The 26,818-nt window shown below is 36.7% G+C and overlaps 1 long non-coding RNA gene across 17 annotated transcripts in view; it reads right to left on the bottom strand.

Moving 5' to 3' along the window:
* Positions 1 to 26,818, bottom strand: part of LOC147359192 (uncharacterized) — a 313,939-nt gene that overhangs the window by 220,766 nt on the left and 66,355 nt on the right. For 2 of the 17 annotated variants that reach the window (XR_015140610.1, XR_015140613.1), the window contains one exon: positions 9,205 to 11,043. The exons of 12 other annotated variants lie outside the window; for them this stretch is intronic. This is a non-coding gene — a long non-coding RNA (uncharacterized LOC147359192). Of the gene's footprint in view, positions 1 to 9,204; positions 11,044 to 24,553; positions 25,696 to 26,818 lie in introns of those variants that run through there. 3 more of the 17 variants (XR_015140600.1, XR_015140612.1, XR_015140598.1) reach the window with 3 other exon arrangements.

Below are 26,818 nucleotides of genomic sequence, written 5' to 3'. Positions count from 1 at the left end.
AACCCTGTGTACGAGACAGCAAAAGAGACACTGATGTATGGAACAGTCTTATGGACTCTGTGGGAGAGGGAGAGGGTGGGAAGATTTGGGAGAATGGCATTGAAACATGTAAAATATCATGTATGAAATGAGATGCCAGTCCAGGTTCAATGCACGATACTGGATGCTTGGGGCTAGTGCACTGGGACGACCCAGAGGGATGGTATGGGGAGGGAGGAGGGAGGAGGGTTCAGGATGGGGAGCACATGTATACCTGTGATGGATTCATTTTGATATTTGGCAAAACTAATACAATTATGTAAAGTTTAAAAATAAAATAAAATTTAAAAAAATAAATAAATAAAGAGTAAAAAGGGAAAAAAATAAATAAAGATAGTGACATACACGTTCTGTTAGTTCAGGATGCTGTAACAAAGTCCCACAGACTGAGTGGTTTGTAAATAACAGAATTTTATTTCTCAAATTTCTGGAGGCTGAAAGTTCAAGATGAGGGTGCCAGCATGGTTGAGTTGGTGACAGCCCTCTCCTGGGTTGCAGACTGACAACATCTTGTATCTTACATGTGGAAAGAGAGCAAGAGGGTTCCCTGTGGTCTCTTTTGTAAGGGCATAATTTTATTCATGAGGGCTCCCCTCACATGACCTAATTACTTTCCAAGGGCCCACCTCCTAAACTATCACACTGGGAGATCAGGGTTTCAACATATGAATTCTGAGGGGACACAGTCAGTCCATAATGTCCACCATCCCCCAAAGTTTCCTCATGCCCTTTTCTCATCCCTACCCCCTGCCACTCTCTGTGTACTCTTCCTGCTGCCAGCAATTTACGTACTTTCTGTCACTACAGACTAGTTTGAATTTCCAAGAATTTTATATATATAAAATCGTACACGATATGCTCTTTCATTTCTTTTCTTGTTGCTTTCACTCAGATTCATTTCTGACATTCACCCATGTTTCGGTTATCAACAGTTTATTCCTTTCCATGCGTAGAATAGTATTCCGTTGTATGGTTTCACCACAATCTATTTATTTACATGTTGAAGAACTAGCATTAAGGTTGTTTCCCGTTTGAGGATATTACAAAGTTGATATAAAAAATTGTGTCAAGTCTTCTTATGAACATAGGCTGTTATTTCTCCTGATTAAATACCTAAGAGAGGAATCATACAATAGGAGTATGCTGAATTTTTCCAGAGACAGTCAAACTGCTTTTCAAAGTGACTGTACCATTTTACATTCCCATCACTGTATGAGCATCACATTTTCTCCACATTCAGTCAAAAACTTGTGGTGAATCTTTTAAAATTTTAGCCATTCTAATAGGTCTGTTATGGTATCTTCCTATGGTTATAATTTGCATTTTTGTAATGAGTAATGATACTTTCAGTCTTTTCATATGCTTATTTGCCATCTTACATCTTCTTTGGTGAATTTTCTATTAATCTTTGGCTCATTTTTAAATGGATTGTTTTTCTTATCATTGAGTTTTAAGAGTTTTGTATATATGTGTGTATATATATATGTATATACACATATATTTCCTAGTGGCTCAGTGATAAAGAATCTGCCTGCAGTGCAGGAGCTACAGGAGACACAGGTTCAATCCCTGGGTCAGGAAGATCCCCTGGAGAAGGGCACGGCAACCCACTCCAGTGTTCTTGCCTGGAGAATGCCCCATACAGAGGAGCCTGGTGGGCTCCAGTCCATGGGGTCACAAAGAGTTGGACACGACTGAAGCAACTTAGCATGTATGCATGGAATACATATTTTCCAGAGAGTAGATGAGTTGATATGATAGGGTAGTGGCTAAGTCACTTCAGTCGTGTCTGACTCTGTGCAACCCCATAGACGGCAGCCCACCATCCCTGGGATTCTCCAGGCAAGAAACTGGAGTGGGTTGCCATTTCCTTCTCCAATGCATGAAAGTGAAAAGTGAAAAGGAAGTCGCTCAGTCGTGTCCGACTCTTCGCGATCCCATGGACTGCAGTCTACCAGGCTTCTCCGTCCATGGGATTTTCCAGGCAAGAGTGATATGATAGGCTACCATACAAAATACCACAAACTGATGGACTGAACAACAGAAATGTATTTTCTTACAGTTCTGGAGGCTGAAAGTCCAAGATTGAGGAGACAGCAGGGTTATTTTCATCTGAAGCCTCCTGTCTTGGCTTGTGGATGGCTGCCTTCTTTCTGCATCCTCAAGGCCTTTTCTCTGTGCATGCACATCCCTGTTTTCTCCTATTCTTAAGGACACCATTCATATTGCATTAAGGCCCCACACTCAGGACATCATTTCCCCTTAATTAATTTTTTTTTTTTTTTTGTATTTTATTTTATTTTATTTTATTTTTTATTCTTCCAATTTTATTTTATTTTTAAACTTTACATAATTGTATTAGTTTTGCCAAATATCAAAATGAATCCGCCACAGGTATACATGTGTTCCCCATCCCGAACCCTCCTCCCTCCTCCCTCCCCATACCATCCCTCTGGGCCGTCCCAGTGCACCAGCCCCAAGCATCCAGCATCATGCATCGAACCTGGACTGGCAACTCGTTTCCTACATGATATTTTACATGTTTCATTGCCATTCTCTCAAATCTTCCCACCCTCTCCCTCTCCCACAGAGTCCATAAGACTGTTCTATACATCAGTGTCTCTTTTGCTGTCTCGTACACCGGGTAATTGTTACCATCTTTCTAAATTCCATATATGTGCGTTAGTATACTGTATTTATGTTTTTCCTTCTGGCTTACTTCACTCTGTATAATAGGCTCCAGTTTCATCCACCTCATTAGCACTGATTCAAATGTATTCTTTTTAATGGCTGAGTAATACTCCATTGTGTATATGTACCACAGCTTTCTTATCCATTCATCTGCTGATGGACATCTAGGTTGCTTCCATGTCTTGGCTATTATAAACAGTGCTGCGATGAACATTGGGGTACACGTGTCTCTTTCCCTTCTGGTTTCCTCAGTATGTATGCCCAGCAGTGGGGTTGCTGGATCATAAGGCAGTTCTATTTCCAGTTTTTTAAGGAATCTCCACACTGTTCTCCATAGTGGCTGTACTAGTTTGCATTCCCACCAACAGTGTAAGAGCGTTCCCTTTTCTCCACACCCTCTCCAGCATTTATTATTTGTAGACTTTTGGATCGCAGCCATTCTGACTGGTGTGAAATGGTACCTCATAGTGGTTTTGATTTGCATTTCTCTGATAATGAGTGATGTTGAGCATCTTTTCATGTGTTTGTTAGCCATCTGTATGTCTTTTTTGGAGAAATGTCTATTTAGTTCTTTGGCCCATTTTTTGATTGGGTCGTTTATTTTTCTGGAGTTGAGCTGTAGGAGTTGCTTGTATATTTTTGAGATTAGTTGTTTGTCGGTTGCTTCATTTGCTATTATTTTCTCCCATTCTGAAGGCTGTCTTTTCACCTTGCTAATAGTTTCCTTTGATGTGCAGAAGCTTTTAAGGTTAATTAGGTCCCATTTGTTTATTTTTGCTTTTATTTCCAATATTCTGGGAGGTGGGTCATAGAGGATCCTGCTGTGATGTATAAAGGCCCTAAATCCAAAAAGAGTCACATTGGGGGAGCAGGTGTTTGGGGTTCAATATATGAATTTTTAGGGGTCATGATTCAGCCCATAACACTAGGCCTTTATCAGATATATGCTTTGCAGTTATTTTTTTCAGCCTTTGGTTTTTCTTTAGATTATCTTGATGGTGTCTTTCAAAAAAAAAGGTTTGAAAATTTGATGAGGCCTAATTTATCAATTTCATTGGAAGGACTGATGCTGAAGCTGAAACTCCAATACTTTGGCCACCCCATGCAAAGAGTTGACTCATTGGAAAAAACCCTGATGCTGGGAGGTATTGGGGGCAGGAGGAGAAGGGGACAACAGAGGATGAGATGGCTGGATGGCATCACCGAGTCGATGCACATGAGTTTGGGTGAACTCCAGGAGTTGGTGATGGACAGGGAGGCCTGGCGTGCTATGATTCATGGGGTCTCAAAGAGCCGGATTTGACTGAGCGACTAAACTGAACTGAACTGAATTTATCAATCTTTAATTTTGTGAATTTCACTGTCAGTGGCATATCTAAGAAATCTTTGCCTAACTCAAAGTCACAGAGATTTTGTTCTATCCTTTATTCTAGAAGTTTTAGTCTGTTAGGTTAATTTTTGTATATGTTATAAAATATAGATAGAATTTTTTTTTTGCATATGGGTAGCCAGTTATCCCAGCACAGCAGCATTTTTTCTTCAATGCTGTTATTCTTTCTTCAATGAATTGCCTTCATCATTGTTGTTGAAAATCCATAATTTTGGTCTTCTGGAGTCTCTATTCTATCCCATTTATCAAATTGATTATCTTTATACTTAACTTTCTTTTTTTTAATTTAATTTTATTTTATTTTTAAACTTTACAAATTGTATTAGTTTTGCCAAATATAAAAATGAATCTGCCTCAGGTATACATGTGTTCCCCATCCTGAACTCTCCTCCCTCCTCCCTCCCCATACCATCCCTCTGGGTCGTCCCAGTGCACTAGCCCCAGGCATCCAGTATCGTGCATCGAACCTGGACTGGCGACTCCTCTCATACATGATATTACACATGTTTCAATGCCATTCTCCCAAATCTCCCCACCCTCTCCCTCTCCCACAGAGTCCACAAGACTGATCTATACATCAGTGTCTCTTTTGCTGTCTCGTACACAGGGTTATTGTTAGCATCTTTCTAAATTCCATATATATGCGTTAGTATACTGTATTGGTGTTTTTCTTTCTGGCTTACTTCACTCTGTATAATAGGCTCTAGTTTCATCCACCTCATTAGAACTGATTCAAATGTATTCTTTTTAAACTTTCTTGAATACTGCAGCTTCACACTAAGGCTGAAATCAGGTACTGATGATTTTTCAACTTTGTTTTACATTGTCATAGTTGTTTATTTTTTCCTAGATTCTTGCATTTTCACATACATTTCAGAATTAGCTTATAAATCTATCAATACAAAATGTTTTCTGGGATTTTGATTCAGATCACATTTAATCTATAGGTCAATTTTAAGAGATTTGGTGTTTTAAGAATATTAAGTGTTTTTCTCTGTGAATACCATGAAACTCTTGAATTATCTAGGTCTTTAATTCTCTCAACAATGTTTGCTAGTTTTTTGTTTCATTTCTGATCTTAGGAAGGATCCAGTCTTTCATCATCAAATACAGGCACATCTTGTTTTGTTACACTTCACTTCATTGCATTTTTTACAAGTTGAAGGTTTGCATCAAGCAAGTCTCTAGGTGTCATTTTTCCAACCATGTTTCTCACTCTGTGTCTTTGTAATATCAGTAATTCTTTCAATTGCTATATCATATGGTAATTTGTAAATAGTAATCTCTGATATTATTGTAATTGTTTGGGGACATTAAAAACTGCACCCAACTAAGAATGGTGAACTTAACCCATAAATGTGTGTGTTTTGACTACTGCAGTGACCAGTCATTCCTCCAGCTCTCTCTTCTGCTTGGGCCTCCCTGCTCTAAGATACAAGAATACTGAAATTAGGCCAAGTAATTACCCTATGATGACCTGTAAGTGTTCAAGTAAAGGGAAGGATTACATGTCCCTCACTTTAAATCAAAAGCTAGAAATGATTAAGCTTATTAAGAAAGGCATGCCCAAAATCAAGATAAGTCAAAATCTAGGCCTCTTGCACCAAATAGTTAGCTAAGGTGTGAATCCAAACTGAAGGAAATTAAAAGTGCTACTCCAGTGAATACACAAATAATAAGAAATTGAAAACAGCCTTACTGGTGATATGGAGAAAGTTTAAGTGGTCTGGATAGAAGATCAAACCACTCATAACATTCCCTTCCACCAAAGCCTAATTCAGAGTAAGGCCTTAACTCTCCTCAATTCTATGAAGGCTTAGAGAGATGAGGAAGTTACAGAAAAGTATGAAGCTAGCAGAGGTTTGTTCATGAGCCTTAAGGAAAAAAGCTGTCTTCACGACATAAAACTATAAGTGAAGCAGCAAGTGCTGATATAGAAATTGCAAGTTATTCAAAAGATCTAGATAAAATAATTAACAAATGTAGCTACACTAAATAACAGACTTTCAATGTATATGAAACAGCCTTATGTTGGAAGATGTCACAGCTAGAGAGAAAGTCAACATCTGACTTCGAAACGTCAAAGGACAGACTGACTCTCTTGTTAGCTGATGCAATTGGTGACTTCCTCACATCTTTGATCATGCTAATTTACTTTTTCTCTCTAGTTAAAAGGGCTCTCTCATGACTCAAATAGTAAAGAATCTGCCTGCAATGCTTAGAGACCTGTATTCAATTCCTGGGTCTGGAAGATCTCCTGGAGAAGGGAAAGGCAACCCACTCCAGTATCCTTGCCTGGATAATACCATGGACAGAGGAGCCTGGAGGGCTATAGTCCATGGCATCGCAAAGAGTCAGACATGACTGAGCAACTAACACTTTCATTTTTCTGGTTAAAAGTTAATCAATTTCATTGATCTTCTCAAAGAATCATCTCTGAGGTTCATTTGTTTTCTCTATTGATATTCTGTTTCAATTTTATTGATATCCACTCTGATCTTTATTATTTCCTTTTTCATGCTACTTTGGATCTTCTTTGATCTTCTTTCTCTAGTCTATTAAAATAGAAGCTGACAATGATTTAGGAACTTGCACACACAAAAATTATGGGCATCCAGTGCCCAAAATTTCCTGCTAAGTAGTGCTTCAGCCGCATCTCACATTTTGACATATTGCATTTTTATTTTCATTCAGTTAAAAATATTTTATTTCTTCCTTTGGAGTCCTTCTTTGACCCATTGTATTTTATTAGCAATGTTACTTAGTCATACATGTTTGCATGTTTGCCAATGATTCTTCTTTTTTAATTACTAATTTTATTATGCTCAGAAAATTTATTTTGTGTGAGAGTTGAATCCTTTTACATTTAATTGACACATTTTTAAACCTAGTATATAGTTTTTCTTGGGAAACATTCTATGTACGCTTAAAATAATGTACATTTTTTGCTGTTTGATTAAGTTTTCTATAGATGTCAATTAGGTCAACGCGGTTGATAGCGTTATTCACATCTATATCATTTACTGAGAGATGGATACTCAAAATCTACAGCTCTAATATTTGACTTTTAAATGTTTGCTTGATAGTCTGTATATTTTAGTCTGAACATTTCTTGTAATCTGGTGGGTTTGTTGGTGATGAATTCTTGAGCTAGTGTATGTCTGTAAAAGTCTTCATTTTTCTTTTCCTTTTGGAAGATACTTCCACTAGTTATATGTCTAGTTTGATAAATTTTTTGTATTTTCTGATTACTAAAGAAAGATCTTCTGTTGATCTCCAGAGTTCTCTTTCTATGCAACTTGATCCTTTATGTTACTCTGTCTTATGAACTCTAAGAACTTGGTCTTCTGGTATCCTTAGACAATTCTCCTCAATAAGGGAGTCTACCAGACTCTCCCAGGTTCCCTTTTTTGTGTCATGAACTAGCAACTTGAAACAATAAGCCAAGGGCAATAGAAGTGCTCACCTCATTTGTTTCCCATTTCTCAAGACTACTGCCTTTCATTGTCTGATGCCCAGGGTCTTTAAAAGCAACATTGCTTCTTGTATCTTCTTTTTGTTGTGGTTGCTGTTGTTGAGGACTCAGTGGGAGACTATCATCTGATACTTGTTGTTCCATCTTGTTATTCCCTTTTTAGTCCCAATACATATTTTTAATCTTGGATTTCTTTCCTATTCAATTATCTTAAGAAGTAAGATTTCACTACACACATTTGTAACATCAGTCAACCTTCTGACATTCTGTCAAAGTATTTCAGACTAAAACCTGACTCACCAGATATTTGTCAATGAAATTCTATCACCTATGCAAGGAGGAAGTACCTTCCATTTTTTCAAATTTATTTACTTCTGCTGAGAATGTATGTGTTATTTGTGTGATTGTTATCCTTCAAGGATAAGATACAATTAAAAAAGAACATCAATGTAAATGGAACACATACAAAAAAGAAAAGGATGACAATGTCTTTGAATAAGTATTTGTAGTCGTGTATACTACAATAATTATCTACTTCAGAATTCAAACAGCTTTTCTTTAAGACTATTATTCATGAAAATTTCAAACTGTAGAGTGCTGAAAAATCAGTACCATAGGAAAAAAAGTGCATTTATCCCAAGAAGACTGATTCATTTGTGTATGTGTGTGAACTCCCTTAAACATGAGAGAGGTGGGGGGAGGTTTCATGTGTATTAATCTACTCTCTAGTCAATTTCAAAGTATTTATCATATATGTTAACTTTAGGAACATAAATCCTAAATATTAAGAACTTTAATTATTAATAATATATTAGACTTTAACACCTTTACATTGAATACAAATTCAATGACAGTCTATTTTTGGTAGCTATCTTAACATTAGATTTTTTTTCAGAAATTTTAGTCAAAAATAGGGCAGACTGTACATTAATTAACAGACAAAACAAAGTCTGTCTGGGATATAACATATGCTATATTACTTGCAGGACTAATACCTGTAATTTTCCCCTAGTGTCACTGTTATGAACACTGAAAGTGAGAGGACAGTGTAATTGTTTAACACCGCGTCTTGAGGACATCTGCCTCTCATATTATGTCTTTTCAGAAACAGATATACTAAAAATGTCCTATGTTGGGAAATGAAAAAATGCTATAAAGAAGCCCCAGTGACCTCTGTTCTTTCTTCTATTTCTTTTCTGAAGTCTCCTACTGTTAGTAATCACTTTAACAACTTTGACCTTGTGTAGTAATTAAATCCATCTCTTTTCTCCATGACACAATACTAACTAAAGTTGTCCTATTCACAACTTTCAAGGTGTAACCCATTCATGACTCACGCTCTTTACAAGATTAAAAAACAGTACAATAGCAGCTACATTAGATAGCTCCATTTTCAACATCCTTTTGAAAAAGAAAAATAAAAAGGCAATTCTAAATGGACTAAAAGTGGAAATAAGGCTCAAATTGGAGAGTTCTTTTCCCAGATAAAACTCTACAATTAAGTTCCAAATTCCAAATTTTTCCAGTGTTCAGCTGAAATGGAAAAAGCAGGAAAGTGCAAGCCTCAATTTAAAATTAGATATCAGTTCCAAGAACAAAATTATAATGTTAAAATGTTTATGTTGCAAATACATATTGACCACACTAATGAGTCACCGTTCACCACACAGACAAGGAAAACCAAACTGAAATAACCAATAAGGGTTTGTCAAATTTTCTGATGAAATCTGTCTCAACTACTAATATCAGAGGACTCCCTGTGAAATGGACAATGGATACTCTCAAGACACCAGGAAAGTTGGGAAACCCAAGTTCTCACTACCAATTAGAATGTAGAAGGATATGAAATACTGTTACTACTACTGAAAAAAAAAGAAATTACTGCACAAATGTACATATTCAGAAAGATAGACAGATACAGACATAATGTAAAGCTTGAAATATTATCTGTATTGTCATATGTCAACTGGCAATTTTGTGATTATCACAGTAAAGAAGAAACTAAAGCATATGAAAATGGGGAACATATCCACACTCCTAAGTCTGTGTGGGTGCATGTACAAAGAATGCGGTGGGGTCTCTTGAAAGGAAGCTTATGGAATGGGGTTTCTCAAGTTTCTCCTGGGTGTTCCTGCATGGGGAATCACTGCTTCTAGCTGCCTGGACAATCCAGCAGAAGTTAGCGATTCTGCTTTGGCAAAGTTACATTAATTAGTAGAAATCATTCAGTTTTATTATATACTTCAATGTAAAGGTAAACATTTTACTCCAGATATACATATTTTCTTTAAAGATATGTGAACACAAAGAAATGTAGGACCTAAAAACACTAAACTCAGAGGAATGAGACATTGTGCATTTACAAGGGAGCAGATGGAGGAAACTTCCATCCTCGAGACCCATGGCCGAAGCTGTGTTAGGAGGAGAGGACAGGAGAGACACATTTTTGGTAAAATGAAAATCTTGGCTTAGATGAGGAGAAGCCAGGCAAACTTCTGACAAATCTTTGGGTTAGTGTGTCAGGCTTCAGTCTGGAAAAAGCTCAAACCCAAAGACACGTTTCTCTGCTCATTGCTGTTGCTGTTGTTCAGTCGCTAAAGTCTGACTCTTTATGACCCCACGGATGCAGCATGCCAGGCTTCCCTGTCCTTCACCATCTCCTGGAGTTTGCTCAAACTCACGTCCCTTGAGTCAATGATATCATTCAACCATCTCATCCTTGGTTGCCCCCTTCTTCTCCTGCCTTCAATCTTTCCAAGCATCAGGGTCTTTTTCAATGAGTTGGTTCTTCGCATCAGGTGGCCAAAGTATTGCATCTACAAATTTTGCTGCATAATCAGAGGCTGGGAATGGCTGGAAAGCCAAAAGATCAATCTGGTTTCAAAGTATCACAATTTTGATGTCCTGTAATCTCAGAGACTCTTGTCAATCTTCCCACTGTCACAGTCTCAGTAGTCCTCGGTCCTCAATTTCAGACCCCATTGTATGCAGTCTTATAACATCAAGACCTCTAAGTTTCACAGCCTTTTGGTCTTGAAATCTCACAGTTTGCAACATGGAAAATATGTCCATAAAATACCACCACCATGGAAACCACTCCTAAAACTGTAAAATCTCTCAAGACTGCATAGCAATCTTAATATACTTAAGACTATTCATATTTTCTATTTCTTCAAAGCATTTGCACAGGAAAGAAAACCACTGATAAAACAAAAAGACAATCTATTTAGTGGAAAAAATATTTGTAAATGTTATGATTGATAAGAGGTTAATATCCAAAATATATGAACAAGACATACAACTTAATATCAAAAAACAATCTGATTACAAATGAGCTTAAGACCTGAATAGATATCTTTCCAATGAAGATGTACAGATAGCTAATAAGCATATGAAAAGATGCTCAGTGTCGATAATCATGCCAGCGTTTCCACTCCTGGGTATTTTTCTGAAAAAAACAGTAATTAGAAAAGATACATGCACCCCAATGTTTATATCAGCATTATTTACAATAGTCAATATATGGAAGCAACCTGCGTATCCATCACTAGATGAATAGGTGAGGACAATGTGGTATATGTGCAATGGAATACTGCTGCTGCTGCTAAGTCGCCTCAGTCGTGTCCGACTCTGTGCGACCCCATAGACGGCAGTCCACCAGGCTCCCCCATCCCTGGGATTCTCCAGGCAAGGACACTGGAGTGGGTTGCCATTTCCTTCTCCAATGCATGAAAGTGAAAAGTGAAAGTGAAGTCGCTCAGTCGTGTCCGACTCCTAGCGACCCCATGGACTTCAGCTACTCAGACATAAAAGGAATGAATTTTTGCCATTTGCAACACATGGATGGGGCTGGAATGTATTATGCTTAGTGAAATAAGTGAGATAGAGAAAGGCAAGTCTTTAAGTTATCACTTAAATGTGGACTCTGCATTCAAATAGGTATATCTTTCCTTTTCTCCTATGCCTTTTGCTGCTCTTCTTTTTTCAGCTATTTGTAAGGCTTCCTCAGACAATCATTTTGCCTGTTTGCATTACTTTTTCTTGTGGATGGTCTTGATCACTGCCTCCTGTACAATGTCACAAACCTCTGTCCATAGTCCTTCAGGAACTCTGTCTATCAGATCTAATTCAATTTCTCGCTTCCACTGTATAATCGTAAGGGATATGATTAAGGTCATACCTGAATGGTCTAGTGGGTTTCTCTACTTCAATTTAAGTCTGAATTTGGCAATAAAGAATTCCTGATATGAGCCACAGTCAGCTCCTTGTCTTGTTTTTGCTGACTGATGAGCTTCTCCATCTTCAGCTACAAAGAATATAATCAATCTGATTTTGGTATTGACCATCTGGTGATGTCCATGTGTAGAGTCCTCTCATGTTGTTGAAAGAGGGTGTTTGCTGTGACCAGTGTGTTCTCTTGGCAAAACTCTGTTAGCCTTTGAGAAAATTAGAGATACCAAGGGAACATCTCATGCAAAGATGGGCACAACAAAGGACAAAAATGTCATGGACCTAGAAGAAGCAGATGATATTGAGAAGAGGTGGCAAGAATACACAGAAGAACTATATAAAAAAAGATCTTCATGACTCGGATAACCACGATGGTGTGATCACTCACCTAGAGCCAGACATGTTGAAATGCAAAGTCAAGTGGGCCTTAGGAAGCATCACTACAAACAAAGCTAGTGGAGGTGATGGAATTCCAGTTGAGCTATTTCAAATCCTAAAAGATGATGCTGTGAAAGTGCTGCACTCAATATGCCAGCAAATTTGGAAAACTCAGCACTGGCCACAGGACTGGAAAAGGTCAGTTTTCACTCCAGGCCCAAAGAAGGGCAATGGCAAAGAATGCTCAAACTACTGCACAATTGCACTCATCTCACACACTAGCAAAGTAATGCTTAAAATTCTCCAAGCCAGGCTTCAACAGTACATGAACTGTGAACTTCCAGATGTACAACCTGGATTTAGAAAAGACAGAGGAACCAGAGATAAAATTGCCAACATCCATTGGATCATTGAAAAAGCAAGAGAGTTCCAGAAAAACATTCACTTCTGCTTTATTGACTATGCCAAAGCCTTTGACTGTGAAGATCACAACAAACTGTGGAAAATTCTTCAAGAGATGGGAATACAAGACCACCTGACCTGTCTCCTGAGAAATCTGTATGCAGGTCAAGAAGCAACAGCTAGAACTGGACACAGGACAACAGACTGGTTCCAAATTGGGAAAGGAGTATGTCAAGGCTGTATATTGTCACCCTGCTTATTTAACTTATATGCAGAGTACATCATGTGAAATGCCAGGCTGGTTGAAGCACAGGCTGGAATCAATATTGCCGGGAAAAATATCAATAACCTCAGAAATTCAGATGACTCCACCCTTATGGCAGAAAGCAAAGAACTAAAGAGCCTCTTGATAAAAGTGAAAGAGAGTGAAGAAGTTGGTTTAAAACTCAACATTCTGAAGACTAAGATCCATGGCATTCAGTCCCATCACTTTACGGCAAATAGATGAGGAAACAATGGAAACAGTGAGAGACTTTATTTTCTTGGGCTCCAAAATCACTGCAGATGGTGACTGCAGCCATGAAATTAAAAGACACTTACTCCTTGGAAGGAAAGTTATGACCAATCTAGACAGCATATTAAAAAGCAGAGACATTACTTTGCCAACAAAGGTCCGTCTAGTCAAAACTATGGTTTTTCCAGTAGTCGCATATGGATGTGAGAGTTGGACTATAAAGAGAGCTGAGTGCTGAAGAATCAATGCTTTTGAACTGTGGTGTTGGAGGAGACTCTTGAGAGTCCCTTGGACTACAAGGAGATCCAACCAGTCCATCCTAAAGGAAATCAGTCCTGAATATTCATTGGAAGGACTAATGTTGAAGCTGAAACTCCAATACTTTGGCCAGCTGATGCAAAGGACTGACTCATTTGAAAAGACCCTGGTGCTCGCAAAGAATGAAGGCGGGAGGAGAAGGGGATGTCAGAGGATGAGATGGTTAGATGTCATCACTGACTCAATGTACATGAATCTGAGTAAGTTCCGGGAGTTGGTGATGGACAGGGAAGCCTGGTGTGCTGCAGTCCATGGGGTTGCAAAGAGTAGGACATGAATGAGTGACCAAACTGAACTGATAAAAAGTAAATAATTGAATATAAAAACAGAAACAAACTTGTAGTTATCGATTGGGAGAGGAAAATGGAGAGTGACAAGATATGGGTAGGAATTTAAGATGTACAAACTAATAAGCATAAAGCAAGCTACAAGGTTATATTGTACAGCACAAGAAAGATAGTCAATATTTTACAATAATCTTAAAAAGATAATAATCTTTAAAAATTTTGAAGATTATCATTATGTTACATATCTGAAACTAATACTTTAAGTCAACTACACTTTCTCAGAATCTCAAAGTCTCATAGACTCCCAAGTCTCACAGGTCCATGATCTAGCAGACTTAAGGTTATGAAGCTTTGAAGTCTAGCAGTATCATAATTGGATAAGGCAATGGCACCCCACTCCAGTACTTTTGCCTGGAAAATCCCATGGATGGAGGAGCCTGGTAGGCTGCAGTCCATAGGGTCGCTAGAGTCAGACACGACTGAGAGACTTCACTTTCACTTTTCACTTTCATGCATTGGAGAAGGAAATGACAACCCACTCCAGTTTTCTTGCCTGGAGAATCCCAGGGATGGGGGAGCCTGGTGGACTGCTATCTATGGGGTTGCACAGAGTCAGACAAGACTGAAGTGACTTAGCAGTAGCAGCAGCAGTATCATAATGCTTAGTTTCAGAGTCCTCTGAATTCACTCTCAAAATGTTATGTCACTCTCAAATGGTTACTGTTGTAACCAAATCCTGATACAATTAAATTTTAGTAACAAATCCCCTTGGCAGCATAAAAAATTGAGGACTAGAATGAAAAACAAAGTCTTGGACACCTGTTACTTAAATTCAAGCATAATTAACACAATGGCAGGAATATCAATGAAACTGAATCCAAGTCAACAGAATTCAAAATTCTTGTATGAAAGAAAAAAAGATTGTGAAATAATGAGCTTAAGATTCAAAAAGATTTTTACAGAGGAAGAAAACACATTAATCATTAAAAAATGTTTTCAACTTATGCTTCTCAAAATATGCTATGAAGGAACTGAGAAGTCAAGTTACAAAATGACAGAAAACATTTGCAAACATTTCTCTGACAACGCACTCCTATTCAAATATACTCAGATATTCATATTAAGAAAAACAGCCCAATAAAATGGGCAAAAGACAAAAGTAGATATATGAATGGCCAGTAAGTACATCATAAGATATTCAATGTAAGTCATCAGTAAAATAAAATCAAAACAATAATGTGATACCACTCTACAGCCATTAAAAACTGACAAAACAAAATGTTGACAAGAATTGAGAGTAAATGAAATTCTCACACACTGATGATAGAAGTTAAATGCTTCAGCCCCTTTGGGAACTTTCACTTTCATAAAGTTATGCACACACACACACACACACATATATATGTACACACACCTACTCAATGACACAGCATTTCTATTCCTAGATATTTACTCAAGAAAAGTGAAAAAATGTGGCTATAAGAAGACTTTCCTGGTGGCTGAGATGGTGAAGAATCTGCCTGCAATGCAGGAGGACCCGGGTTCGATTCCTGGGTCAGGAAGATCCCCTGGAGAAGGAAGTGGCAACCCACTCCAGTATTCTTGGCTTGAAAATCTCATGGACAGAGGAGCCTCGAGGGCTATAGTCCATGGGGTCGCAAAGAGTTGGACACTACTGAATGACTGACACACACATAAGAAGACATCGATGTTTGTACAGCTATTTTCATTTTCCAAACAGGAAATCATCTAATGTTTATCAACATGTGAATGTCTAAACAAAACATGGAATATTCATATAATACAATGTTCCTCAGCAATAAAAATAGACTACTGGTACATATAGCAACATAAATAAATCTAAATATTATACTGAGGGTAATAAATCAGACACAGAAATGTAGGTACAATACTCTTCTGATTTAGAATTCTACAACTCCAAATTGGTGATAGTGGTTTTAGGGGTTTAGGGTTGACTGAAAAGGGGCATCAAAGAATTTTCTCTGGTAGTGAAAATGGTTTGTATCTTGACTGAGGTAGTGGTCACATGGTGTAAATATTTGTCAAAGCTCATTGAACTGATCACTTAAAATATATGCATTGTATTGTATGTATATTCAATGAGTTGATTAAAAAAGAGGAACCACTTATGAAACCAGTGCATATATGAAAAATCTTTTAAAGATATTTACAATTTATAGTATTAATGAAATATTAATTATAACTATATTTACTGAATGTTTACTATTAGTCAAGAACTGGGGTAAGCATTTTAAATATACAATATAGTTCAAAATATCACAATAAAACTATAAAGTTATATTAGCTTGAAATTCCCAAATGTAATAATTTTTAGTCAGTTAGATGAAAAATCTCATGATTGTACCAATTTACATTCCCACTGACAGTGTAGGAGGATTCCCTTTTCTCTACACCATCTCCAGCATTTATTGTCTGTAGGTTTTTTGATGATTACTATTCTGACAAGTATGGGGTGACACCTCATTATGGTTTTGATTTGCATTTCTCTAATAACTAGTGATGTTGAACATCTTTTCATTATGGAGAACAGTATGGAAGTTCCTTAAAAAACTAAATATAGAACTGCCAAAAGATCTGGCAATCCCACTCCTGGGCATGTATTCTGAGAAAACCATAATTCAAAAGATACAAGTACCCTGTACCTGTAAACATGCAGCTCTGTTTACAATAGCCAAGGTGTGGAAGCAACTTAATTGTCCATCAACAGACGAGTCGATAAAGAAGATGTGATACATATACACAATGGAATATTGTTGTTGCTGTTTTCGTTGCTACACCATGGGCTGTAGCCCACCACGCTCCTCTGTCCTTCAGATTTTCCAAGCAAGAATACTGGAGAGGGTTGACATTTCGTTTCCCAGGGAATCTTCCCAATGCAAGGGTCAAACCCTTCATTTCCTACTTGGCAGGCAGATTCTTTAAACACTGAGCAAGCTGGAAACCCCCAATGGAATACTATTCAGTCATAAAAAGTGAAGGGAATCTGCCACTTGCAGCAACGTGGATGGACCTAGAGATTGTCACACTGAGCGAAGGGAGTCAGACAAAGACAAATACCATGTGATACTGTTTATATGTGGGATCTAAAGTACGGTATAAATGAATTTATTTACAAAACAGAAATAGAGTCACAGATGTAGGAAACAAATTTACGGTTAGCAGGGGATTAAGCGGTAAGGGAGAGGTAAATTGTGAGATGGGGACTGACATATACACACTAGTATATGGGATGACAAATGGATAACTAATTAGAACTTAGAACTAATCAGAGCACAGGGCTCTACTTAATACTCTGTAAGGACCTGTATGTAAAAAAATCTAAAAAAGGAATGGATATATGTATATGTATAACTGATTCACTTTACACCAGAAACCAATACAACATAGTATTATAAATCAACTATATACCAACAAAACTTATCAAAAAAATAATAAGACACACATAGAGAATTTTCCTTTGCCAAATACCCCATTCACAACAAATAAGCGTTTCTTGTTTCCTTTGTGGACTATCCTTTACATATACTGCCAGGTAGGTAGGTAATCCTTATGTTAACTAGTTTATATCCGGCAACCTTTATTTCACGAACTCAGTTACTGCCAGCAGAAACAGTCCAACCATATTTCTACTTTCTTGATATCCTAACACTCTGGCATCCACAGCTAGGTTGGTCAGCACGCCTGCATTACTGTGCTGCCAAGGTTTCTTTCAAAACCAGACAATAAAGACAAATCAACAGATACCATCTCTGAGGAAAGAAACCGCCAGCAGAAGATTAACTCTTACTCTGTTGTCTCCTATTCTACAGCAAAGTGACTAAAATTAGTGTTGCATCAGTTTTCTTCCCTCTGTATCCAGTCTCTAATCCATTCTTCCCGAAAGCAGAGAGGTAGTGTTGTCTTTCAAATCCTACAGAGTTTTAAAAAGACTTTGTCTGTTCCTTACATTAAGACACCTGAAAACATTTGAATTTTAGATCACACATGTAGCTCTGAGATGTTATCAAATGCCATTGTGCATTTTCTTGGTCCCACTACAGTGAATGCTATATTTAAAAGGTGACTTTTCATCATGAATATCCCATATGAAATGCCATTGTCTTTTTTCCTTCCTGTTTAAGTGTTTCCTCAATCACATTGTAAACAAAATTGGAGCCATCATATTTCTACAGCAATGAAGTACTAGCTTGACTACTTAAACAACCGCAACAAAACTTGCCTTTCAGCACACTTACAGAATCTCAAGCCCGTTCATCCTCATTTTTTATTGTGTTGACTTATATTTCACATCCATGTGGCTTCATAATGAGAAGGTTAGAAATGATATAATTCTTATTGATAATAAAGAAATCTGAAGTCAATCGAAGAAAATGTTATTTTAAAAAATTCATGGTGCAGTCTCTACTATAGAAAATAAAGGATAAAATTATACTACATTTTGATGGGTGCTTAACAAAATATGTTCATAATAACATAACCATATTTGAAAAACAAGAATGGAGTTAAAGTAAGTTGTAATTTTACATGGGCAATAAAATGGAAAATCTCTCCCTTGGTTAAATAGAGCTGAAGTGTTCAGTACAAATGAAATTTATTAAAGGAATCTGAACAAAAATTGGCAAGCTTGAATTTTGCATTGGGATGTTACAAACAGTATATTCTAAGATAGCATTTTACTAGTAATATGTAAAGCTACAAACCTGAATATAATTATTTTAAAAGGACTATTGCAAAACTATGTCTAAATGCTAATTTCATCTCTCTGAGAAACATAATGGACTGATAAGACATTTTATTCCTACAATCTCTTCCAAATAGCATTAAAAATTCAGTGTTATCTCACAGAAGATATCTCAAATGAGATTGCATATCTATCTCCAAAATAAGATAATACATTAAAAATTTGCAAGTTATACTTTTTTATCAAAACAGTGTATGATACACATTTATATCCTATTTCGGGAATGAAGAATGGGGTCTGTAATTTCATTTATATCCATATACTTTGTGTTTTCTTTAATAGCTTTAAAAAGTCCAAAGAGTTTGTTGTTTGTTATGTTTCCATAATAAAGGTAAATAGTTCTCAAGTATAGTATTCCATTTTTACTTCATGTCCTCAAGGTTAGGGTTTCTCCAACAATTTCTCTATTCATTTCATCATGGACATCTTATAATCCAATATCAAAATACATGGTTTTTGAATATGAAAATTCAGAGCAGAAAATGAAGGTATCTACCGAATATCCATTTAACTTTTTTTTCCTTTCTAACATAACTGCAGTTGTGTTCAGGACATCAATATATCTAAAGAAAATAATTTAATCACTTGGTCTCAACTGCAATTAAGGATGGTCATGTGTTATATTTCCAGATGAGTTGTTGGAGATTTTTTTTAATAAATAAATGTCACCACCAGCAATATGGATATAATGAGTAGATATCTTGAGAGCATGAGAAAAATACTGTGTTAAGAACAGCAGATCTGGAAATCAGAAGGCAAATGAATTTTTGATGGCATACTTGAACTGATGTACCAAACCTGAATTACATATTTCCTAATTCCATGCTATGAAGCAGGGAACCTAAATAAGATATGGTTAAGCTACTCTTTCGGTGCTTTTATTATGTGCCCTGGACACCATTGTGATACTGTGTTTTCATTAACTAGGTTAATATTTTTTTATTAACTAGGTAGGAACTCTAATTCTTCATTAAAATCTACCAGTCCCTACCTTTTCAATCACTTCACTGATGTCTCTACCTTGAGACTCAGCCTTGTCTGATTTCTGAGCCAAAAGCAAATAGAGCAGTAAGTATATTAGGTATTTTAGCACCACGGTCTAGAAGGCCTTGCAATAAATCTTGCTGCCAAGAGATCAGGACTTGGCACTTGAGCATTCTTATACCCTGAAATAATGGCTTAATCTTAGAAATTTGTTTTCTTTCCCTAGTGTTGTAGTTTTCTCTAGGACTGGCAGGAGGCTTAAGTCTCAATTTTATTTGTGTAAGAACCTGATATTCTTCCTAATCCTTGTCAGTAGCCTTCTAGAAGAATGTTGCTGGTTAAATGCAAAGGTTTCAGGCCATGCAAATGTCTTATTTTGGGTTAAATTGTGCAGTCATTCATTTGCTCTAAGCCCCAATGGAGCTTCATGCCTGAAATCTCTTCCATTATGACTGATCCAGGAAAGCAGAGATGACCCAAGAATTTATCATGTAATTTGGATTCAGAATTTCTTTTAAAATTAAAAATTTGTACTTGTGGCTTGAAGCTGCAAAGTCCACCAGATTTATCAGTCATTTAAGTAAGGCTTGACCTGAAAATAACAGAAAGTGACAGCTTTTCCATTGCTTTTGGGCTTTAAAAATCTTGAAACTTTCAAGAATTGATGAGAGGGGCAGAGATTTACTTCTATGTGAATCATTCATGTGTAAAAGCATTTTATTTTATACCAAAAAAATTCATGAAAAACTCAGAAGATCTGTATTGCTCTGTAAAGTTCAGTAGGCTCTCTACTCACCATTATCAAAAGGGAAACACAGGGCTAAGATATTTAACTTTTAACTAGCCACATTTTGGTGGTTAAAATGTTGACAAAAGGTAATCAATGCTTTGTATAGGTTAATGAAAGCTGTATGAATGGGATGTATGTGTGCACGCACACACATATATATATACACACATATATATTCAATTTCGGTGACAGTCATTGAGTAAATGACATTTACATTTTAAACTTCTATACAGTTATATTAGTGAGAATAAGAACACTGTACTTACAGACCATTTTGAATAAGTGTATGGGTTATCTCTGTTATGACATTCAACAGATTTATGTCTTTTCCACAAAATAAAATAATTTACAAAAGAGAAAGACCTTCAAATTATTACAGTTGTAAACACTATGGATTTTACACACATCACCTAGTCCAGATAAAAATGTGTAACTCCTATTGTACATACCAGTTCTGCTTTACTTCCATGTCCAACTTCATGATGTTACTCATCGAGCTTTGTATAAGAAACTAACTGATGAATCTATTTTGAACTTCAGAGTCAAATCATTCTATCTTTTGAAGGACTGACACATTTACCAGAAAATATGAGTGCTATTGCTTTTTTTTTTTTATTGCTTTTTGTATTTTTAATTTTTGGAGCCTGAATGCCAGAAACCACAGAACTACATTTAAATGCTTAGTTATGTTAACCATCTGATCCCTTTTCCAAGTACTTTTATCTCCCTTCATCGTGACCAAAGTGTACACAAATAATAAAGTCTATCTTCTTTATCTTAAAAATTGTTACCAATTGTTTTTAAAAATTAAGCCATTTTAATTTTGTAAGGGAAATAAGGGGAGAATCATATAAATATGTGGAGAAGGGAAAAAGCTACCCACTCCAGTATTCTGGCTTAGAGAATATCTGGGACTGTATAGTCCATAGGGTTGCAAAGAGTTGGACATGATTGAATGACTTTCACTTCACTTTCACATGAAAATGTGTGAAGATATAGTCAAATAGTGGAAATGTGAAAATTGAAATAATTTGAATTAGCATGAATATTGATAAAATAGCTAGAATGTGAATATTGAAATAATAAAAATGTCATATAACTAGTTTGATTACTATTTAAAATGGGTTGATTAGGTTTACATTGTTTATAAACAGCCTGAAGAGTTGAATCTTTAAAGTCAATTAGCCTTTAACACTATTTCAACTGTATCAGAAGCAGTGAGAAATTACAGAGGAAAAATATAGCATAATTCTCGATGACTGACTCTATTCCAGCAGTTTTGCAATTTAATTTTGAAATGCTGCTCCTGCTAAGTCGCTTCAGTCATGTCCGACTCTGTCTGACTCCAGAGACGGCAGCCCACCAGGCTCCCCCGTCCCTGGGATTCTCCAGGCAAGAACACTGGAGTGGGTTGCCATTTCCTTCTCCAATTTTGAAATGCAAGTGACACCAAAAGACGACATCACCAAATTTGAGCCATAAATATATGAGAAATAATCATCACCACAATGATACAGAAAAGTTTATGTAATTATTTTATGTTATAAAAATAAAACTTAGGCAAAAGGGCATAAAGAAATTGGCATTATTATTACTGCTATCATTTGGACATAATTGAGAAAAAATATAAGGTGAATGAAAAGTTTTTAGAACATGTTATCTAGGAAAGTTTTTAAACTTTGTTTTATTTTCAAGAAGTGTCAAAGTGGCTGTCTCCAGGTCATCATGCAATAAACTTGATAAGAACCAAAATATGATCACATAAATATTGTGTGAATTTGACAACTTTATACTGAGGATTTCCTGTTATCTCCTCCCCTTGGTGAAATTTCAGTATAATCCATAATAATATATCTAACTATAAAATTATATATTTATGTAATATGTATATATAAAATATGTACACATACACTCAACACTCATGGCTCAATACTCATGGAATACTAGGGATAGTAGGAGTGTTCTTAAGATACATTACTATATGTAAAATAGAGGAGGAAAAAAAAATGTAAGTTTCTATGTTACTCTTTCCGTACATCTCACCCTCTTCTCCCCTCTCTCCATGTCCATAAGTCTATTCTCTGTTTCTCCATTGTTGCCCTGTAAATAATTCTCCAGTACCATTTTTCTAGATTCTGTATATATGTGTTAGAATACAGTATTTATCTTTCTCTTTCTGACTCACTTAATTCTGCATAATAGGTTCTAGGTTCATCCACCTCATTAGAACTGACTCAAATGCATTCCATTTTATGACTGAGTAATATTCCATTGTGTATATGTACCACAACTTCTTTATCCATTCATCTGTTAATGGACATCTAGGTTGCTTCCATGTTCTAGCTATTGTAAATAGTGCTGCAATGAAAAATGGGATACATAGGTCTCTTTCAATTTTGGTTTCCTCACGGTGTATGCCTAGGAGTGGGATTGCTGGTTCATATGGTGGTTTTATTCCTAGTTTTTTAAGGAATCTCCATATCATATTCCATAGTGGCTGTATCAGTTTACATCCCCACCAACAGTTCAAGAGTGTTCCCTTTTCTCCACACCCTCTCCAGCATTTATTGTTTGTAGACTTCTTGAGGGCCATTCTGACCGGTGTAAGTTGATATCTCATTGTAGTTTTGAGGTGGCTCAGATGGTAAAGTGTCTGTCTACAGTGCGGGAGACCTGGGTTCGATCCCTGGGTTGGGAAGAATCCCTGGAGAAGGAAATGGCAACCCACTCCAGTACTCTTGCCTAGAAAATCCCACGGACGGAGGAGCCTGGTGTCCATGGGGTCGCAAAGAGTCAGACACGACTGAGCAACTTCACTTTCACTTTCAATAATGAGCGATGTTGAGCATCTTTTCATGTGTCTGTTAGCCATCTGTACATTTTCTTTGGAGAAACGTCTGTTTAGGTCTTTTCCCCATTTTTTGATTGGGTTATTTGTTTTTCTGGTATTGAGCTGTATGAGCTGCTTATATATTTTAGAAATTAATCCTTTGTCAGTTGTTTCAATTGCTATTATTTTCTTCCATTCTGAGGGTTGTCTTTTCACCTTGCTTATAGTTTCCTTTCCTATGCAAGAGCTTTTAAGTTTTTAAGTATATTCCATAATAATATATCTAACTATAAAATTATATATTTATGCAATATGTATGTATAAAACATGTATACATATACTTAATACTCATGGAATACTAGGGATAGTAGGAGTGTTCTTAAGATACATTTTTAAAGGTAAGGAAAAAGAGAGGGAGGCAATACAAATTTGGGGGAGAGAATCTATTCGGTTCAAACAGAGAGAGGTAGAAGACAGATCACATATTTCATTGAATCTGAAAGTCATTAATTTTAAGATTAACTTATTTTTTCACTACCGAGAAAGAAAAAAAGTTGCTGTCAATTACACTATGACGCATCATTCATTTGAAGATGCATCCTGAAGTTAGCATATCAAGTGTGAAAAAGTTCATCTTAGAATCAATGAAATATATCAACATATGTAGTATTTTTTGTCTTTTTTCTATTTTGAGTGATGTCTCTTTAAAATATGCATTTTAAAGATTAATATTTTAGATTAACATTAAAGGTAAGTTTTACCTCCAAGCAACTGAAATTATTAAATAAGAATGTTGATAAGCTGCAAAAGTTTCCTTTTTTCATGAGTTATTTCTGAAGTCTAAAATGTGGTTAGTTCCTTGTTCATAAAGAAAAGGTCTCCCTTGCCGAATAACAAGTTATAGGTTTGATACAAATGACTGTTCATTATTCATGTATGGAAATTCATGGGATCAGCCCTCTGAATTAATAATTAATGCAGAATTGGGAACATATTTGTCTATTTTTTGTTTCTTCTAGTGTTTGAAGTATGAATGCTCTCTTACTAGAATAATTTGCCCCTCCAATTTAGAACCATTCAACAAAGTTGGTATTCAGTCTTTAAAACAAATGCATATACTTTGCTCAAATTCATGGAACTCTTGGGTATCTGAATCTTCCTTCAAAATTCATAGTTTTTTTCATTTGTTATTACATAATTAAATAGTGCAATCTGGTATCTTGCCATACTACAGACACATTTTAAGCCCAACTGTTCCTTTGCTAATCAATGTTAAATAATGTAGGTGTCATTAATAGTATGACAGCTTTGAATTTATTAATAAGTTTGAGTTAGGAGCCTAGTTGGTCAATTATAGTATGATTTTTAAAAATGTACTATATTTGGCTGTGCTGGGCCTTCACTGATGAGCTGGGGTTCTCCCCATTCACAGTGCCTAGGCTTTTCCTGGCAGTGTCTTCCTGTGTTGTGGAGCACGGGCTTAGCAGCTGTGGCACACAGGCTTATTAGTTGTGACACACGGGCTTAGCTCCCTCACAGTATGTGGAATTTTCCTGGACCAGGGATTGAACCCATGTTCCCTGCATAGGCAGGTGGATTCTTAACCACTGGATCACCAGAGAAGTCCTAAATCATAGTATGGCTATCCATTTATTTATTCATCTTTAAACTATATTTAATTCTAAGAGAATTAGAGTAGGTTAAAAAGAGAGAAAATCTAATTCTAGTCCATGTAAAATTAGAATAAAAGTCCTTAGGCATCTTGTTTCTTTAAAAATTATATTTTAAAATACGAAATAGCTATCCAACAAATTAGATCGATGTCTGTCTGCTATACACAGCTAGCAGTAAGACAAATTCCCTCTGTTACCGTGATGCCTGTAGCTTGATTGAGACAGTGGCTATCTATGTTACAGAATGTAAAGATCAAACAATTAGTAACTGTTCTGAGCCCTTGGGACCTTATCTGTTGGATGTTACATGACAAGAGAGCAACATATATGAACTGTAATGCCATGGCTGCATGAAAACCATTTACACAAGTTAAGATGAACTGCTTTACTTAGGGCTTTTACAATAGAGCAATTAAAAACTTCCATTTAATATTAATTTTTGAATTAAAAAATGTGCAATCAATTTTATTGTTTACTGTTTTATTTAGTGTCACACTATATCTTTGTGCCTCCATTTCTTTATCCAAAAGGACAACAGTATACCAGCCTCACCCACTTAGGGTTGTTATTAACAAGTGAGAAAATGTATTGGAAAAGACCTCACACTCCTGCCATAAGACAATATGTGGGATACAACATGATTACATGGCACAAAATACGGAGCTGTGTTTTTTTCCTTTTCAAGGTTAAGGAACTGACAAGGGTGAGAGCTCAGCTAGCCTCGGAGTAATGTCTTACCAATGGCTGCACGTCCTGTGTGTGGCTTAGTGCCACCTGGTGGTAGATTTGATTCGGGGTTTAAATACAGCTGAGAGCAATTCTGGGTTCAGTGGCTGACTGGTCCTTCCAAGACACCAGCAGGGGTTCCAAAAACCTGCTGGTTGTTGTTGGTTCCACTTCTACTGAAGATACTGGGGACAGATAATAGTAGGAATGACAGACCCAACTCACACCTCCTCATCTGCTGCTGCTGCTGCTGCTTTCCTGCCCCATCCTGCTCTTCTCTGCCCAACTCCACACCAGAAGATGAGTCTATCCCGGTTGGAGGCCATTAGGTGAGTGAGTGTCAAACAAAAGCCATTCTACCATCAGCAATTGGATTAAATCCAGTGAATACAAGATAGCCTTTTTCCCTTTGATGATTTTTAAACTACAAAACAACATGAACAAAGTATTAATTCAAATGAACGAAGTAATTAATGCCAAGTATTAATTGGCTTTCTAGGTAGCCCAAATGGTAAAGAATCTGTGTGCAATGTGGGAGACCCAGGTTTGATCCCTAAGTTGGGAAGATCCCTTGGAGAAGGGAATGGCAACCCACTCCAGTATTCTTGCCTGGAGAATTCCATGGACAGAAGAGCCTGGCGGACCAAGTCTATGGGGTCGCAAATAGTCGGACACAACTGAGCGACTAACACACGTTATAATCACGATGTCTAAAATTTTCTGTAATACATTTCACATAAAAATCACTGCCATAAAAAAAGTTGTCATTGTATATTGACATTTGTACTTCTTATTGGTGGAAATATGAAAATGCTGGTTTTTCAGTTTACCTTTTAACATTCCCCACATCTACTTAAAGAAGAGGCTAGCTGTGTAACAACAGGACCTATGAATGTAAAAGTATATAAACATCATCTTGTGGCCTCCCTTAACTGCAAAGGGTACCAGGAAACTTAATCCCTGCTATGCAGTCACTTTCCAGGAAGAATTTAACACAACAGAATGGAAAACAGATATTCAGTGGACAGCTCAACATCTCTGTCACATCTACATGTCAAGATTTCATATATTTTATATACAAACATGTGTTCAGTTCAGTTCAGTTGCTCGGTCTTGTCCAACTCTTTGTGACCTCATGAACCACAGCACGCCAGGCCTCCCTGTCCATCACCAACTCCCAGAGTCCACCCAAACCCATGTCCATTGAGTCAGTGATGCCATCCAACCATCTCATCCTCTGTCATCCTCTTCTCCTCCTGCCTTCAATCTTTCCCAACATCAGGGTCTTTTCATTTGAAAAGACCAGCT

The sequence above is a fragment of the Bos grunniens genome, chromosome 14 (genome assembly GCF_055505025.1).
Source record: "Bos grunniens cultivar Pamir isolate PY7600 chromosome 14, Bosgru_T2T1.0, whole genome shotgun sequence".
Lineage (NCBI taxonomy): Eukaryota > Metazoa > Chordata > Mammalia > Artiodactyla > Bovidae > Bos > Bos grunniens.
The sequence above is the reverse complement of the archived record's forward strand: the minus strand, read 5'-3'. Positions and strand labels throughout refer to the sequence as shown.